Here is an 18,486-nt window from a genome sequence, read left to right on the forward strand (position 1 = left end):
CCCCGAAAACTCTCTTCATGCACAGACTCCTGCTCAGTCTCAGCTGGGACCGTGCTGGGTGCCTGAGCCAGAGGGCAAGGTGGGATATTGCCAGACCAGTGACCCCAGCCTGTCTTCTGTACTCTCCCACGCAGGAACCCACCCCACAGAGCCCCAGTGTGGGAACTCGGACGAGCTCCCCCAAAGCCGGGCTGGCTCAGGGTAACACGGATGGTGCAGGGCGGTTTGGCCTCCATGCAGGAGGCACAAGTATGGGAGCAGCCCCGAGTCAGACTCCGAGTCAGGGCATCCCAGGATGAAGACGTCTCTGGCTGGCAGTGAAAGACCTGCGCGAGGCAATGTGTAAGTGATTAAGTTATAACAGGGAAGAGGACAGGCTGAATTAGCCCTGTCAATCACCAGAGCTATATTTGAACCAAATGCTGGGCATCCATCTTCAGGAGCAGCCTCTTGCTGGTTCAGGCAACTGTTCAGCTTGTCATGCCAAGACCCACTGGATATTTTCTTCCCAGGATGACAGATGTGTGGACGTGGAGAAGGGGGGAAGGTAACACACCTACCAGGACACTATTCTCCCAGCAAGCTGAACACGGGGAGAGGTTTGATGACAGCAGGGCAGCAGAGCTGACCCCAGCCCCCCACAAGCAGAACTCCCTCCATGCACCTTTGGGGTGGCCCAGGCAGCAGCTCTCCCGCAGCCCTGCTTTCCTCTCCCCTCCTTGCCCGGCAGCCAGGATCCAGGCCGCTTCGTGCCGAAGGTGCCCTGCTAGCAATGCTGCTGGGGCTGTGCCTGGCACCCACACGAGCTGGGGAGCCGCCGTGCACAGCAGCTCCTGACCCCGCTCTCCTCCAGCACAGCCGTGCCTCCCGCTCACCTTGTGTCCCAAGACTTATTAATGTTGGCCCTGAAATGGACCTTATGGGATTGCACCCTTGTGATGGAAAGGGGACGGGCTCATACCTCTGCTGCTGCTGTTCCTTGGGGATAGTTTTCTCTTTGACTGCATCAAGGGGACACAAGTTCTTGGGCCGTTATAAGTAAAGGTGTTTGCAAATGGCAGAAAATGGGGAAAACCATCCCCTGCATCTGGGAGGCGCGAGGGTTTGGCTGCATCCCTGGCCTCAGCATCGCATCGGGGCTCGGCACAGGAGTGACCACGAGCTGTCACCATCTGGTGGCATAAGCGGAGCATGAGCAGGTCCTCCAGGATGGACAGGGAGATGAACGCCCCCCCAGAGCGGATGGGGGACTGCTGAGGGCCATGGCTGAGACTCTGAGGAGCAACAGGGCCCCGGGGACCAAGCTGGAGCTCACTGCCTGCCTGTATTTGCAGGGACAGGCAGAGGGCTGGGGGACCGTGCCTTGGCAGCAGCAGGCAGCACCAGCTCCCACCAGCTTCTGACCGTTCTCCGGGACTGGGGGGGTGATGTGCTGGGCTCTCCCACACACGCGTTTGCATTGGTGATGCAATTTCGAGGCAGTGCAGATGCTAATTTCACCTGAATCTGGGCTTGTTTCAGTTTAGCTGCAGTTAATCAGGAACGGGATTAAGAAAAACTTAAAGCGGGTCTCAGTTACCACAACAGCTGAACAACTTACTGCCTGGCACAGGGCTGTCCCACTGCTGCTCCCCTGCTCTCTCCTGCCTCCTCCAGAGAGCCCTGCAGTTCCCCGGGCTGAGCCCCCTTCTTGCACTGCTGATGGGGATTGCTCCTGTTGTGGGAGCTGCAGGTTCTTAATTAAAAGTAATCCTTTCTGCCTGGGAGAGTGAGCCAGCTGCTGCTGAGAGACAGAAGGTGGTAAGGCCCACAGCAGACTGGCACAGACACCATGGGGAGATGTTCCCTCTGCATCACAGCTCCTGGCCCCAGGATGGCTGGTGTGCAGCCATGGTCCAGACCCTGTCTCCACACGCGGTCCTGTCCCGAGCTGGTGGCTGGGTCATTCACTGCCGAGGGGGAGGCACACTGCGGAGCTGCCCTCACACAGGAAAAAGCCAGAGAAAGCGAGGCTTGTGAGGCCGGGGCTTGCAGGGTTTTGTCCTGGCTGCAGGTCCCCCCTGTCCCTGGGGACTCTGCTCCCAGAGCCTACAGCTTCCCTGCAAGCCCTCCTTCCTCCCACAGCATAGGACCAAGCACGGGGCAGGGTGCAGGGGACGTACGTGCTGGCACACATGCATCCCCTACCCTGGATGGACACCCAGACACGCACTGTCCCATCTGCATCCCTGCGTGGGGTCTCACATACACCCCCCCCTCCAGCTCGGTGCCTGCACGCTCAGCAGTGCCAGGCTGCCCACCTCTGCCTGCACCCGCCAGCCCAAGGCCACAGGGTAGCTCCTCTGCCGCCCACCGGCTCCAGCTGCAGCATCAAGAGGCAGCAAAAGCCACCACGGAACCCACGCCGTCCCTGGGGTCGGGCACAGGAGCAGCAGTGGTGATGGGCAGGGGGAGCAGCCCGTCCAGGCGGGTTTCCCCATGTCTCCAGAGTGGTTCCAGTGGGAACCGGAGTGTGAAGAGGGGGCACAGAAAGGGCTGAGCTGGAGGAGGAGAGTCCCAGCACAATAGAGCAGCTCCCCCCTGACCTTGCCTTCCCAGTTAAAGATCTGCAGCTCTCCCCTCCTCCCCACTACAAAGGGGCTCTTTTCACTCCCTAATTCTGCATTTAGAAAACAAAAGCAGATGCATCTAGTTTAGGTTTGGAGAGGGGGAGGCAAGAGCAAATGCTGAAGAACAAAGAGCTTTCCTTGACAGATCCGACTGACAAAGACTTTGTCAGCTCCATCTCTCCCTGAAAAGGCCGGAGCACATCAGGGCGCGGGGCTCCTTGCAGGCAGCTGCCTGGCTTGTGGCTTCAAGCCTGTGGGAGAAAGGCAGAGCGCACATGTGCGCGGGCGCTGCTCTCCGCAGGACGTGCACGCGGGTGCTCCGCGCTGGGACGTGCACCAGCCCCGCCGTGGTGAGTGCTGAGCGTGCACTCATGTTAATGGGAGTGCCGTGGGATGCAGCCAGACCTTGGGGTTCAGGCAGGACGCCCACGTCCACCCCGGATGGGAGCCTGCACCGAGGGCGGGCTGTGCCTGTGCCACCCTCCCTCCTGACCCAAGACAGAACCGTTGCCTCCTCTCCGCCGGGCAGCAGGGTTTGCTCAGCGCTCTGCAGAGACTTCCAGGTGTGTTGTCTGACCTTGGCAAACCGCTTCCCGTCAGCCGGAACGTCTGAGTCACGGAAGCGGCTCAGCGCGCTGCCCCAAGGCCAGCCGCTCGCAGGTTGGCAGCAGGGCTGCAGGGACGGGGTTTGCCCGCACCACCTCGGAGAGGAGCCGAGCCCCTCTCGAGGGCCAGCAGCCAGCCAGGCCACCCTGCCACCGGCCGGCAGGACCCTGCGGGGAGCTCTCAAAACACCAACTTTCCCAGGGAAATGTGACATGTGAAAATCAGCAACACCGGGGATAAAGCAGCAGCTCCCGGGCATGATTTGGAAGCAAAGTGCTGCCTTTTACAGGAAGCCCCCTCTCTCGCCTCTCCACTCCAGCTCAATAAAGCGTTATTAGTGGCTCTGGCTGCAGCTACAGGCGCTGCCGGTGCTCAGCTGGACTTCGGCTGCCCGGCCATGTCGGGTCAGCGCCTGTGGCAGCATCTCTCGGCTGCACGCAGCCCCGGCCCGGCTCACACCATGCCCGCCTGGGAGCAGCATCACTGGGATGCTCCTGTGCCGGGGTAAAGCCATGGCACGGGCGAAGCACTGGCTGCAGGGCCAGCCGGCTGGCTGCCCAGCACTCCCCTTGCTCAGAGGTTTCTTTGCTATCAGCATCGACCCAAACTGGCTTTTTCCTTCCTTGGTTGCATCACAACAGCACCGTAATATCCCCCATCCGCTACTACTTGGCTGCTCTTCTGATGGAGATGAAGGGAAATGCATTCTTCAGAAGCCCCTGCCTGCCAAACTGCCCGAGCATCATCGCTCTCAGAGGACAGACCAGCTCCAGGGCCAGAGACGCTCAGGGCACCCACAGTCACGCTGGGGTCTGCCCACAGACACAGCATTTAGGAGACCTAGCAGGAGCTGCTCACGGAGAAACCAGTGCTGGGAGCTGGGCAGGGTCCAGCCCCTCCAGCCAGGGCAGCGAGCTCTGCTACCCTGCAATTGCCAAATACCAAGGAGCTCATTAAGACGTCACATGATATTTTATTGTCTGCAGACAACAATTGGGCCAGACAGTTGCACGCTGGTGTTTGCAGCCAGGCCAGCAGTGAGGCGCATCCCCAGGCTGGTGGCCCTCCAGGACAGGGTCCGGCTGCCACCCCGGGGCTGGGGGAGAGAGGAGGTGGGGGCCAAGGATGCTCAGTGCTCTGCATCCCCTCGGGCACTCCCGGCACAAAGCTGCAGCCTTCCCCATGCTGCTTTTCTCCAGAGTCACCAGGTAAAGGAGATGAGATAGAGGGCTGAACCATCCATCTGAGAAAACTGTTGCCCAAGAGGGAGCTGCCAGGTCTGGTTCACGCAGTCGGGGCTCATCACCGGGGAAGCGCCTGGGGCAGCTCTGGCAGGCGGTTCAGCCCCGCAGTAACTCACTGCAGCAGATAATCCATCGCAGAGGGCCTGCAGCCTTGTCTCGCCTTCAGCCCAAGAGAGAGGCTCTTTAATTTGCTCGGAGGAGAGCAGCGCGTGGATCATCCGTCCGCGAGGACGATTATTCACTGCAGTGTATCTCTTGTACCAGGCGGGCTTGACTTCTGGCCCCCGATTGATTTGCAGAGGGAAATTAATTATGTTTGTTTGACATTGCCCCTCTCGCACTGAAGCTGAGCTGGTGTATGAATGTCACGCTGTTCCAGCTGGGCTCTCTCGCAGGGCTATGATGTGTAATAAGCTGTCCCAGGAGACCTCCAGCGCTTCCCATTAGCCGCACTGATGCTCCGCTCATCCCAAGGCTGCTGAGGCCGCACGACCAGGCAGGCTCAGAGACCCAGGGATGGAGCGGTTCAACCCTGGATCCATTCCCTACGAGGCGAGAAAGGGACCGGGCTCTCCGGTGGGTGGTGGCTGTTAGCTGCCCTGGTGAGATGAAATCAGGACACCCTGATGGCTGCCCAGTTCAGCCGCTATCTCAAGGGCTGGGGCAGGGACAGGGCACTGCCCATCCCCTTGGCTCTCCACCCTGAGAAAGGCTCCTGCTATCTTTGGGTCAGGCCCAAAAGATCTCCAGTGGTAGATAAAGGTGCTGAAGTCGATCGGAGTAATAACAACAACCTCCTCTGGCTGTTATCTTGCCTTAGCAGGAGGAAGAAGCTCCAGATAACAAATGCCTGTAATTTGCAGCATTTACAGTGATACAGGCAAAGAGCACAAGACAAATCACTTGGGCAGGTCTCCTCCGGCCCTCGAGGACACGCTCCCTTATCGCAGCCCTGCAGCGGCACCCACAGAGCCCAGCCCGAGTGCCAGCCCACGGGGGCTGCTGCAGCCCCTCTCCTTGCTGGGAACCAGGGACATGGGGACAGGTCCCTCGAGCCGGTGGGATCAGTGCAAGTTTCCAGGAGCAGCAAACAGGCTGGAATGCCACAGAGATCTGTTCTGCTGCGGCGTTTACTTCTCCAGGAAGGTTGCCATCCCAGTTCTTGTGCTCCCGTGCAGGCTGGGGTTGAGGATGGTGCTGGCAGCTCTTCCTCCCCAGGGCTGGACACATTTTGCCTTCTTGTTGCTGCAAAGATTCTGCCACTCGGATAATCTGACAATAGCATTTTCTGCACACTGTCATTTAGGAGCCCAATGGCAGCTCCTTTCATCAGGAGAAAGGCTGTAATTATGTGTCATTACCCATGGGCTATGATTTTTCTCCCACTACCTAGAGCTGTTTTTTTCTTTCAAGCAATGCTTGGGTATTTATAGTGGAAAAGGCCACAGCCAGGAACAAAACAACCGGGATGAGGAACTTTCCCCTGCAAAGGTATAAAATCAAAGCAATGCAAGGCAAACTAACAGGTTCAGAGCCTGGAAGGAAGGAAGGACCCAAGCAGCTGGGTCCTTGTGTTGTTTGCCCAGGCCCTGATGAGCGAGGGATCCAGTGGATCCCCTCACTAGAGCTGCTCTCACACGTGCTGCTTTGCAAAGCTCAGCATAAGGATGGGAGGCAGAGGGGCCAGCTGGGAGGGAGGGGGTGGTTGCAGCTGCACTGATGGAAGTGCTCCACAGCACGGCCACGCTGCCTCCTCATCCTCCTCCCCATCATCCAGGGCCTTGGATCCCCTGGATTTGGAAGCAAGGTGCTTGGTGCAGGGCTCTCCCCACTGCCAGACATGGGAAGAAGAAAGTTTTGGGGGAGTCTTTGCACCCTGAAGGACGAGACTCGGGCACAGAGGGCAGGAGGAGCTCTGCGCTGCCTGCAGCGGCAGCAGGTCGTGGGATGCAGGCAGCAGCTCCTGCCCAGCTGATCTACAGCCAGGACCTCACCGCATCCAGGCAGCCTGGCACCCAACCTGGCAGCAACCAGGCTCCTGGGGTCTGCAGCCCCTTTCAGAGGAGCTTCCTGGGCACATCTGAATATCTCAGTAGCCAATTTTCCCTGGGCTCCCAGCACAGGCTGCCGGTCCCCTTTAACGCAGGGAGTTTTCTCCCAGTTCGCAGGCTGCTTCCTGTCTAGACAGCCCCAGAGAAGCTGCTGTATTTATAGACCAGGGCAGAGAGCTGTGCCCGCTTGCTTTGCCAAACCCACATGAGCCTGATGCTGCTGGTGAGGCCGGACGAAGATGCCTCCCACACGCTGGAAACAGGAGGAGGAAGGCAAAGCAAACCACAGACAGACCCTAAACTCTGTAACCCCCTCCAGATTGCAAACCCCTCACCAGATTGCCTTCCCGCCCAGGACCGCCAGGCTCCTCTTGCCCTTTCCCAGCTTCTTCATCCCTCCCTGGAGGAGCATCGCCAGTCAGCGTTCCCATCGGACTGATGCACCTTCCCAAGCACTGCCGGAGCACGCCTGTCCCCTCGTGTCCCACCCCCAGCTGCCCCTCTGCCAGGACCAAGCCCCCATCAATCCCCCAACACCGCACATCTCTCGGGTCACACGCTCTTGCTGCTCCTGCAGCAGCTCTGCAGCTTCCCCGGCTGCAGCCTGGCCCTGCGCAGGAGCCTGCGGGTTGGAAACACGCTGTTGGGGTCACAGGTGCTGGAAACCTCCGCAGACACCTGAGGGTCACAGCTAGGGCCACAGGCACTCTTCAGGGTGCCTCTGGCAGGAGAAACACCCTGTCCCCGCCCACTGCAGAGCACTAAGCTAGAAGGAGCCCCTGGTGATTATATTTAGTTTTTTCCAGCTCGTTTCTTTCACCACCTGCTTTCAAAACCCTTCCTGCCTTGCTCACCCTGCCCTGAGCAGCCCCATCTCCTGCAACAGCTTGTCCTCCCCATCACCTTCTCCAGGTCCTTAGAGACCTGCCCAGACCCACCACCCTCACTGATGGAGGGCCACCAGGCAGGGCTGCAGCACGTGTCCACGCAGCTGAGGTTTGCTCCCAGCTGGGGGGGGGGGAAGGTCCCCATGCCAGCCCTAAGAGGGGTCTCTCCAGCCCCCTGCCCCTCCCACAGCAGGGACCTAACAGCAGCAGGGCTGCCAGATCACATCTCCCATCAGGCAGGGATGTAAACTCAGGAGCAGGGTTAACCCCTCGGGAGGGGCAGCAGGAGATGCACGCCTGCTCCAGCCCCCCCCAGGCCTTGCACTCGCCACCCCAGCAGTCCCGGGGTGGGCAGGGGACTGGCTCAGCATGGGACCTGCAGCTAGAGAGGAAGCCATCCCCACCTCTCCCCAGGACCTTACCCTGCTTAGCAGCCTGTAAGAGCACCTGCAGTGCTGGGGCAGGCAAGTGGGGGGGGAGAGAGAGAGAGAGCAAGGGCTGCACAGATGCATAAAAGCTTCTTAAATTAAGCTCTTATTGATTAATTCCTTTGGGCTTAATCTGCAGGGGTAGGAAGCATCCTCTGGTATGCTCACCCACAAATATTTAACCTTAAAATATTTATCCTTCTCTTTGCTGATGGGCTGTGATTTCCAAGAAGGCTTTAAAGCCTGTTTTAACTGACACCGGGCTCAGCCTGGCTCAGAAGATGGCCCCGGCAGAGGTTTCTGGCTGGCTCATGGGGAGCCCTTGCAGAGGGGTTTGGTGCCCAAAGGGTGGGAGCTCCCATCCCCACTGCTGAGCACTGAGAAGGTGACGCTGGGGGGACCCGGCCAGGCGGGCTGCAGAGATGCGATGTGTGAAGCCCCTTCAGCTTGCCCTGCCTCCGCGCTGGCAGTGGCAGGGGCTCTGTGCAGGAGGAATTAGAAGAACAGAAGCCGAACCGGGTTTCCAGGAAGCTTCCCCGTGATGGATTTATAGGCACAGTGCCCTTTTTACAGGAGTTCACGCCGAAAACAAGCTGCAGACGCTCTCCTTGGGGTCTCCAGCAACAAGCCCAGATTTACTGCTGCCGTCTCGCAGCGAGCACTGGACGGCAGCTGTGCTCCGGCCCGGGGGGTCGGTGGCTGCGCCCACCGCTTCCAGTGCTGCAGCTACTGGGGATGGCTTTGCCGAGCCGAGCTCCAGCTGATCGCGCTGCGCGGGGCAGCCCCCCATGTCTGTCCCCTCGGCAGCCGTGTCCCCACGCTGGGAGTGTGACCACCGCAGCCACCGGGTCCGGGCACCGCCGCGGAGCACAAGGGTGTCTCTGTGCAGAGCCCGGCCCCGTGCCCCTGCCGGGAGGGCAGAGGTTTTCCCTGTTGTTCCTGACAGACCCCAAGGTCAGGCGTTTGCAGGGAGAGCGTGCCGGGAGGCTGCAGGGTTGGATTCGGCACGCTGAGGGGGGCCCTTCACCCGGGGGTGTCTGTCTGCTCCCGTCAGAGGACCTGGCTGTGCCAGGCAGGCGAACGTCTCCGAGTCCTTGGGCTGCTCCTTCCCTCGTTCCCCAGGGAATTACCGCAGGGCTCCACGCCTAACACGGCATTGGGAAGTCTCAGCCTGAGTGTTAAACTGAGACTTGCAAGGCTCTGCTTCTGAGCCGCCCTTGCCCCCAGCAAACCGTGCCTCCGTCCGTGGCTGAAGCACTCGTTCCCCCGGCCCGGCACGCTGGGATAACCGAGCAGCCGCGGTGGCACGGCCGTGCGGGGAAACACCTTGCCGAATTCCCGGGGAGAGCTCGGTGGCTCTGGGAGCCCCTGGCTGAGCCATTAGCTTGTCGAGCGGCGTGCACCGAGCGCGGTGGAGGCGAGAGCGGGGCGAGCCCGGCCGGGGAGGGAGCCTGCGAGGACAAAATACAGGCTCTGTGCGGGCTGCGCGCGGGGGAGGCGGGTGATGCTCCAGCCTCTCACAATGCAACCCCCTCTCATCGCAGCAGCCTGAGCGACATGAGGGGTGACCCTGTTGCTGTGGGGTGTCAGCCCGGCTGCTGACCCGCTGCGGCCTCGTCTCCAGCAGCTCTGCGTGCTGCGCTGCGGCACCGCAGCCCTTCGGAAACAGTGACCCCTGGCTATGCCCTATTCAGTAACAAAGGCAAATTCATGCTGAATAATCATGCAAATCACTAGCCCAGGAGCCCGGAGGGGTGCCCACGTGAGGGGTTCGCTCCTGTTGACAGTCGCTGGGCAAAACAGTCCCTACCCTCTAGCAGGGCGATGCCCAGCCCGGACAATCATCTCCCTGTTTGTGTAACGTAACAACCTGCTGATGCCAAGCGGCCCAAACCTTCCTGTGGATGCACCCCGGGCTGCCTGGCTGCAGCTCTGCAAGACGTTGGGCCACCTCAGGTGACAGGGCATGTGGGGACAGCGGCTGCCAAGCCCGGTTCCCACGGCTGCCCGTCCCACCCGGGGGCTTTGCTGTCACCCATTCCACCGCTCGCTCCCAGCCCGGCTCAGCCTCCCGGCCGCAGGGCTGCCCAGCCGCTGGTGCCCTTAGCTGCCCTGCACAGCCACAGAGGAGCCGGAACGTGGAGCAGATGCTCGGAGAGGTGGTGACAGCCGAACCCTGTCCCTGTGTCCCCGTGCTCCGGTGGCAGCCGGAGGTGCAGCTGTCTGGGCTGCAGCATTGCCCCCCCCAGCACGCTGGGTCCCGCCGGACCCCCGCGAGCTCTGCAGCCCTCCCTGCCCAGCTCCGACCCTCCTCGGCCGTGGGGGCTCACCCCCTGCCCAGACACGGGATTTTGGGTGGCCTTGGGGACTGGAAGCATCACGGGTGCTATGTGTGTGTGGACCCCAACGCTTGGAAGCTCTTCCCTGAAACGCCTGGGAAGAGGCTTCATCCCACACCGGTACTTCCCGCGCTCCGGCCATGCGGCGAGCAGCTGCAGCCCCAGGCAGGAGGAAATGCTGAGCTGCTGGCAACTCTCAGAAATTCCCCAGACGTGCTGTTCAGTCCGGTGGCAACCTGCACAGCGTGGCGCAGGCAGAGCTGGGGGAGAAGCCACTGAAAGGGTCCCTGGAGCACGCCGAGCACTGGGGCAGGGCTTGCAAAGTCCCTGCCTGCCCTGCCACAGCTCTATCACCTCCATCGCTGTCTGGCAGGCTACAAAGCTGGATAAGGAAGGAAAGCCCCCGTGTCTTGGTTTGGGAGCATCCTGCCTGCCCTGCCTGCCCTGCCTGTGTGCGGAGCTGCCAGCGGGCTGGGTAAACTAAGGAGATTAGTGCTGGGATTGGAGCTGGTGTGAAAAATTACTCCCGTTTTGAATGGATAAAGCTGCTTTTCTCTCCTTTGCGCTGGGACCGCGGAAGCAGATTCAAAGTTTAATCCCTTCCGCCTGATCCTTCTCGTTAGACATAATGTAATTAACGGGACGGCGAGGAGCTGCAAAGCTGTTTGTGCTCCAGGGTCACGTCGGAGAACAACAGGGCACCAACTGCCGCTGGAGCGGGGTGGCCAGCCGAGGAACGTGGGGGACTTGGCACACACGGAGCCTCCGCATGGAGGGTGCACGGCACGGCACGGCATGACACGGCATGGCACGGCATGGCACGGCGGCAGCGGCCACGGCCACGGCGGTGCCTGCCAAGGGCTGCAGGAGCTACCCGAGGAGCTGCCCCCACGCTCATTAAGAGGAGGACGTGGGGCTGTGAGCCAGGGCCGGCAGCCGGGGCGGCCGCAGGAGCTGCGTGCATCCCTGCCTACGCCCGGCCCACCGCGATCCCGCCGTGCTCCTGTGCTCTCCGGCACACGGATAGCTGGGGACTGGCAGGTCTTTGGCATCCCACGGTGCAGAGGTCACTCCCCCCCCGCCCCAGGCAGAGGGACCCTCGTGCTGCCGGCTGGGAGAAGGAGCCACCTGCAAGCCCGAAGATATCACCCCCGCCACACCGTCCCACTGCTACATCCCGTCGGACGGCTGGACCGTCAAACCCTCCTGGGGCTGGGCTGGGGATCCCGGCAGCGAGGGCCCCTCGGGGGGATGGAGTGCCCTCTCCCCCCCCCAACAAAACAAGGGGGAAAGGTCCGGACCAGGCAGGGAGCCCCCAGCCCCCCTCCGGGCTGCCCCCATCGCACCGGCCCCTCCCCACCTGTCACCCGCCGACTCCGCGGCCCCGCTGGAATAAAAGGGCCCATTTATTTGAGGCGTGCTAAGTAACTCTGCGCGGCCCCGCTGGCCTGGCTGAAGACACCCCTGGCTGTCCTCGGGAATGCTCCCGGGGTGCCAGCTCCAAAGGCAGCTGTGGTGGGCCTTAGATCTTTATGGCCAGTAAAGGGGTCCGTGGCTAATTTATGCCCCTCCTATAATTTACAGCCTCTTTACAGCTGCTGTAAAATGACCTATAAATCACAGGCAACATCATAGGCCAGAGACAAAGCCCCAGCATCGTCACCTGCCAGCTGGCCCCGAACAGGGGGCTGTCGGGGGACAGAGAGGGGCTGAGCCCACGGCAGGTACATCCATGCCACAGCCAGGCACCGGGAGCACGGGTCGGGGTGTATCAGCTGCAACCCCGCGAGCTCGGGGAGAGGGGGGGTGTCCGGAGGTGTGCAAAACACACACAGCCCCAGGTCCGCTCTGCCTGCGCTGTGCCGTTGCAGCCGCATCCCACGCAGTGCTGGCCGGGGGCTTCCCAGCCAGGGCTCCCGAGGTGGCCCAGGGTGCAGGCAGCGGGTCTGATCCCTTGGCTGCAAAGCTGGGGGGCTGTCTGTCCCCCCCTCCACACCATCTATGCAGCTCAGTGGTAGCGTGAAGTTCAGACCAGGCAGCAGCGTGGGCTCACGGCGAGCGCGATGCTCCTCGGTTTGCAGCCCCGCAGCCCAGCGTGGAGCACCACAGCCCGAAAGCAGCGCTCGTCCCACCCTGCCCCCTCCTACAGCCCCGACGCAGGACCCAGGCTGTGCCACTCCCTAGCACCGATCCTCATGCGCCCAGATGCTCAGCTGGCCGCGGACCAGCGGCCCCTCGTCCCCCCATCGCCGCCTCCGCCAGCCAGGAGAGCCCGTTCGGGATGGGGTCCCCGCTGACCGCCCCCGGGGCTGGGACAGCAGATGCGGCGTCGAGGGTCACTTGAGTCCTTGTGGGGTCCAGGGTGGAACCGAAGGGAAACTCGGTGGCTTTGCACGGAAGCGCTTGCGGAGGCTTCTGCTCCCAGCGCGCTGCAGAAAGGGCTGACTCAACCGACGGTGGGGAGGAAGCAAAAACCCCCAAAGCCACGGCATCCGAGCTGGCAGGAGGTGGTTTGCACTTGGGCCTGAGCAAAGGCTCTGAACTCCGCTCTGCCTCTTCCCGCGGAGGCAGCAGCCCGTGTTGGCTTTGGCAGGGCCGAGGTTTCTGTTGCGCAAATCCCTGGCCGGGGGGGGGGGGGGGGGGGGAGGACGGGGCTCAGCTGGCGGGGGTGTCGCATTCCCGGCACAGTGCCTGCCTTTGTGCCCAGGTGTAAGGGCAGAGCAGGTGCTGCCGGGGCACCCCCCGGCCTGACATTCAGCATTTGCTAACGCGAAACGTTCCCGAGGGCTGCGCGAGCCCCATCTGCCCGTGACTTCGGGGTGCTGCGGTGCCCGTCCCGGGGGGATCCCGTAGGATGCAGCGGGGAGGGGAGCTGGGGCAGGGGGTTACCCGCAGTTCTGCCCCTCGCCGGGGCAGGTGCCGCACAGCCGGACTCGGCCGCTCGGCCCCGTGCCGTCCCCGGTGTTTATTTAAACTTCCTCCAACCCCTACGTACGCTCCTATTTTTGCCAGGCGATGGGTCCGTGACCCGGGAGCGCGGCCACCGGGCTGGGTCTGTGTCCTCAGCTTGCACCTATGCCCGTTCCTAAAAACTGGGCTTGGCGCTGGTCCTGATCTTCGCCCGGGCTTTAAATAGCAATCCTGCTCAGCTGTGTTTCTGTATATATATACATATGCATATATTTATATGCACCAATTACAAGCTACAACAGTGTGCAGGAAAACACAGGTGGTATTTTTAGGTGAAAAACCTCCTAAAGGGACAATGGCCCAAGTTTACATCTGGTGTCACAAGCCTGGAGGCGCTTGGCTGCTGCCTGGCGGGGTTTGTTCCGGGCGGTATAAAGAAGCAGAGGATGGGGGGGTGCCCCCAGGCCTGGGGAGAGCCAGGACCGGGGGGCAATTGGAGCGGCCAGCGTGGGACAGACCCCTGTGCCCCCTGCCCACCCCTCCTGGCAGCCCACGCAGGCACTGCCTTGTCTGCCCGAGCTGCCGGGGCTGATCAAGGCTGCTGCTGTAACGCCATTAACCCGGGGCGGTCGGGAGAAGTAACGCCGTCACCGAGCTGCAGCGTGCGTGCTTTGCTGGCCGGGGAGTGGGAATCAGAGCGGGAATAGCACTGCCACCCGAGGGGGTGACAAGGACCCCGAATGCACCCCCTGCGCTGCAGGCTGTGTCCCCCGCTGTGCCCAGTGCTCTGCAGGCGATGGAGCGGGCTCAGGCTGCACGGACATGTCCTGCCCGGCGCAGGGACCCGCTCCTCCCGACCCGGCTGGTGCATGCCTCGCACCGAAGCCGGCAGCGGCTCTGGCAGCATTGCCGAAACCAGCGGCAGCGGGAAGAGAGGAGCGGTTTTGGTCTCAATTGCAAGACCATGGAAAAATTAGGTGGGCAGGAGGGGACTGCCCAGGGACGTGTCCTGCTCTCTCCAGCTGCAGCAAACCGCGATCCCATCTGGAGCACAGGGCGAGTCCAGGCACCGTGATGCCCGCTGTGGCCTTGCATCGGCACGGTGAGGGGGGAAGCGGTGGGGAAGAGCGGTCTGGGGCCGGGGCTGCTGGGATGAAGATGCTGGTAGGCATGTGGGGCTGGGCTATGGAGCACATTTCTGAAATGTTTTCGGTTATTCTGGTTAAAAAACAACAAACCAGAAAGTGACATTTTATCTGCAAGAGAGAATGTGAGGTTTCAGAAAAAACCCTGCACATTTTCTCTTCTGCTTTGTTTTGACAAAAAAGCCAGCTCTGTGTGAAAACATCTCACTGCCTTCTCATTGCTGCCGTACCTGCAGCAGGCTCCAGGTCCGGCAGTGCCGGGAGCCACCGGTGTGCTCAGCACGGTCAAACCGCCGGATCGGCCCCGGACCCTGCCGTGCCGGACCCCCGGCTCAGCCCAACCCGTGCCCCCGCTCCCCCCCAGCCCTGCTGCGCTGAGCCTCTGCGCCCGCGTCGCTGCTTGTCGCGGCACAGCACAGCAATTATCTTTTGGTCACTGTGGCTTTGCACAAACACTTGCACGGGCAAGCACGGCGGCTCTGAAGTGGTCACCGATGGTTTTGGTGGCTCACGCAGCCCCCGGCCATGTACGGCCCTCGGAGGGGGCTGCAGTGGCGTGGGGGGGGGGGGGTGTCCATCCGGGAGGTCACTCGCTGCTGCTCCTCGTGCGCCGCAGCCTGGAAATGGCTTTTACAGCCCATCTGCTAGCGAGATTTATCAAAGGCTGCGCACACACGGCTGCTGCTGCCGGGAGGGTCTCGGCGGAGCCGGGGCACGGGGTGGAGGCTGCTGCTTGCAGCCGCGGGTGAGGCCCCGTGCGGAGGCTGCAGGCTGCGGAAGAGCTGATTGATGGGCAGGATAATTTTTCAACATCTTACATTTCATTTCACTGGCTTAGCAGATGCTCAGCCTCACTTTCCTGGGTGTTTCTGCAGGAACAACCTGCCACCCTTCAGCCATGCCCCGCTCAACTTGGGCACAGGTAACAGCCCCTGGTCTCCTTCTAGAGTGGATTTTTTCTTTTTTTTTAAATCTGAGTGCTTTGCCTTTTCCTCTTTAGGACAAAGGCTGCAGCGGTGCCAAGCCCGTCCCTGCAGATGCTGCTGCTGTCTGGGCACCTGGGAAGCAGCCGCTTGGCCCCGGACCCTGACAGTTCCAGGAGTGGGAAGCAGTTGGCCAAATCCATTTCTGGCACAGCTGCCTGGGCAGCGGTGCTGAGCCTGGGGGGGGAGACTGGATGTGCCCGTGTGGCTGCTAACGTGCTGCGTGGCACGGAGGAGGGCGATCCCCACTCTGTGTGCCCTTTGCATCGTGCACCACGGTGCCTCCGCCGGGGAGTCCCAGCGCAGCCAGACCCGCCGTGAAGAGCTGAGGGTTTAGGGATAAAACCCAGTTTGGCTGCTCCTGCGTCCCAGTCTTGTAGAGTTGGAAATTGGGCTGCACTGGGCAGAAATCCGGCACACGGTGCAGGGCAGCGTCACGCGTCCTGCTGCTGCCACCCTGCACCGGGTGACCGCCACCTCCGCCTCCGGGTGAGCTCCCACAGGTGCCCGAGGCTGCTGCCTTCCTCCGCATGTTTTCGTGGGCAGGATGGGGCCCCTCGGCCTCGATTTACACCCGGGAGGAAGAAGCGTGTGCAGGGCGTTCATCGCAGGGATGTGCTTTCGGAGCAAAGCTCCTAATTATAAGGGCCGCTCTCCACTGTATAATTTAAGATGAACTCAACAGACACGTCTAATTTGTGGCCGTGGACAGATTTAACCTGCAGGACGGGTGCCAGGAACCTGCCCCTCTGCAATGTCTGGGCACAGCTCCACTCGGCTGCGGCGAGGGGCTGGCACAAGCAGCCGGGGGTTGGCACCAGCCAGCAGCAGCCGCCCCGGGGTGCAGCCGCTGCTTGGGGGTGCCTGGCTCCCCCAAATGCCCAGCGAGGCGGGTACCGAGGGACGAGCCAGCCGGCTCTGCCGGGGCCCCGGGGCAGCTGGGCTGCAGGTTGGGCTGGCTCAGCCTTTCCCTGGGATGCTCCGGGGCTCCGTGGAGGCAACGCGAGCGTGAGCTGTGCCGGGGGAAGGTCTTGCTGCTCTCCTTCCTCACCCTGGTCCAAAATAGAAATGCAAAAGAGGGATATAAGGGGAAAATGATGTCACAAAAGTTGCTGGAGGGATGGAGGGAAAATCAACAGGCGTGTTATTGGAAGCGAAGCCACCCAGAGTTTTCTAAGCAGCTCTTGCCAACAGAGAGCTCGCTGCAAAGTGGATACCACGCTGCAGCCCGGGCTCTCTGGGGTCTGCTGGCATATTTACTCTGTCGGGCTGCTCTTACCACTTGCTTTTGTTTGGCCTTTTCTGATGAATTATTTAGCAATTACGCTATCCGTCGCTCTGACACCTCCGGTACACGCAGAGTCTCTGGCAGATGGGCGCTGATGAGCTGACGTGTCCTGATCTCCGGGCTAGAAGGTCGCGGTTTCCAAAAGCAGAACCTGTTTTCCTTTCTCTGCTTTCTCTCTTACCAGCAGACAGTTGAAAACACTCTGTTTTCCCCAGACCATGACCCACGGTTCTGGGAACTTCTGCATTTCCCCAAGTGAAGCTTTCTTTGTTTTGTGCAGTTTTTTTTGCACCCACGGGCAGAGCTCCGGTGCTTTGCGGAGCAGAAGATGGACATGTCCTGGCGAAAGGCTGATGCCGGGACCCTGGCACGCTCAGCAAGCGTGGGGCTGCCCGCGCTGCCCCGGGAGAGATTTCACGCCCTGGGGAGAAGGCAGGGCTGTCTGGGGCGGGCTGTCCCACAGGACCCCCGCAGTTCTGCAGCGCTGGCAGCAGCGCCGTCCCGGGCTGATAGCCGGGTAGGATGGGATGCATCGAGCCAGGCTCGCTGGACTGCTCTTAATGGGATCATCTCTCGCTAATGCACAGGGCGCTCGGAGACAGGCATCAATCCTGATATTTACCAACTCATTAAATAGGAAAGAGGAAATTAAGAGTGAAAAGCACCGTTTGCAGGAGGAAGGAGCCCAAGGGAGGGGGGAGATGCTGCACTTCTGTCTGCGGGAACCGCTGCGGTGGGAGCAGCAGCCGGTTCAGCAGCCCCAGCGGTAACATAAACCAGCGTGCTGTGTTTTCAGACTCTTGCAAGTGCAAACTAATGCATTATTGACAAGACTCAGGTAAAGCGGCCTCTCACACCTCTCCTCCCTTCCCACTGCTGTGCTGGGGAGGGTCCCATGTTTCTCTCAGGCTGTGGCATCCGGGCAGGCTGCAGCGCTGGGCTCGAAGAGGCAGCTGTGGGGCAGCAAGAGCCTATTTCTTGGAAGGCCCAAAGGAAACAGCATAGAAAATTGGGAAAAAATATCCACCCCAGTGCCCCTCGAAAGCTGTAGAGCAGCCAGCATCACCCTGGATGGGAGCAACCTTGCACTGTGCAAGCACAGGTGTCCCGTGGGGCCACCACGGCGTGCAGGACAAAGAGAGCTTCACAGTAAAGCAGGAGCGATGGGAAGCGGGTCTGTGCCCAGCGCTGCCGAAGGCACAGCACCTCCTGCCCCAGCCGTGCTCCCGGGGGGATGCTCACAGGGGGCCAGAGATCCCTGCCAGCGCTGGATCCCCTCTGCCGGTGCTCAGCTGCACGTGAACCGGTGTGTCAGCCTGTGTTAGTGCTCCGGCTCGTTAGCATGGTGTCTGCACTCCCGCAGCAGCACACGGGTGAGGGTCCTGCAGCTCCTGTCTGCAGCGGGCGCAGGGCTGGCTGGGCAGCCGCACACCGTGGTACGCTGCTCCGGGTGCGCAGGCGTCTGTATCGGCAACGCCTGCCTATAAACGGACCTGACGGTGTTTAATTGCTTCCTTTTAAAGGGTGCTAACAGTGCAAAGGTTAATATGAACTGTTAAACTCGCAGTTTTGCGCAGGCTTTTTTATGCTGCCTGATGGATGCTGTCAGCCCAAGGAGCGCTCCTCACTGGCGTGGGGCACGAGGCTGGGCACGTCCCTGCAGCCCCTCTGGTGCCACTCAGCATCCAGGGACCATCCTGGGAAGCCATCCAGGAGATGCAGGAGATGCAAAAAGCCCTCCTCTGCATCAGGAATCTCGTGCACTGGTGCTGAGAGCCTTGCAGGCAGGAGCAGGATCCCCAAGAGCCCTGCAGGCAGGGGCCAGGGATTTGTCCTTGGGAGAAGGTGCATCCATGGGCATATTCCCCCTCTGGAAGCAGGCGTGTGGCCGTGCAGTCCCCAGCCCGGGTGTGTCCTGCAGGCGTTCAGCGCTCTGGCCCTCATCCAGGGAAGCACTTAAGAGCATCTCTCTTTAAATACAGGAAATTCTCTGAAA

The sequence above is a fragment of the Grus americana genome, chromosome 26 (genome assembly GCF_028858705.1).
Source record: "Grus americana isolate bGruAme1 chromosome 26, bGruAme1.mat, whole genome shotgun sequence".
In the NCBI taxonomy this organism is placed as follows: Eukaryota; Metazoa; Chordata; class Aves; order Gruiformes; family Gruidae; genus Grus; species Grus americana.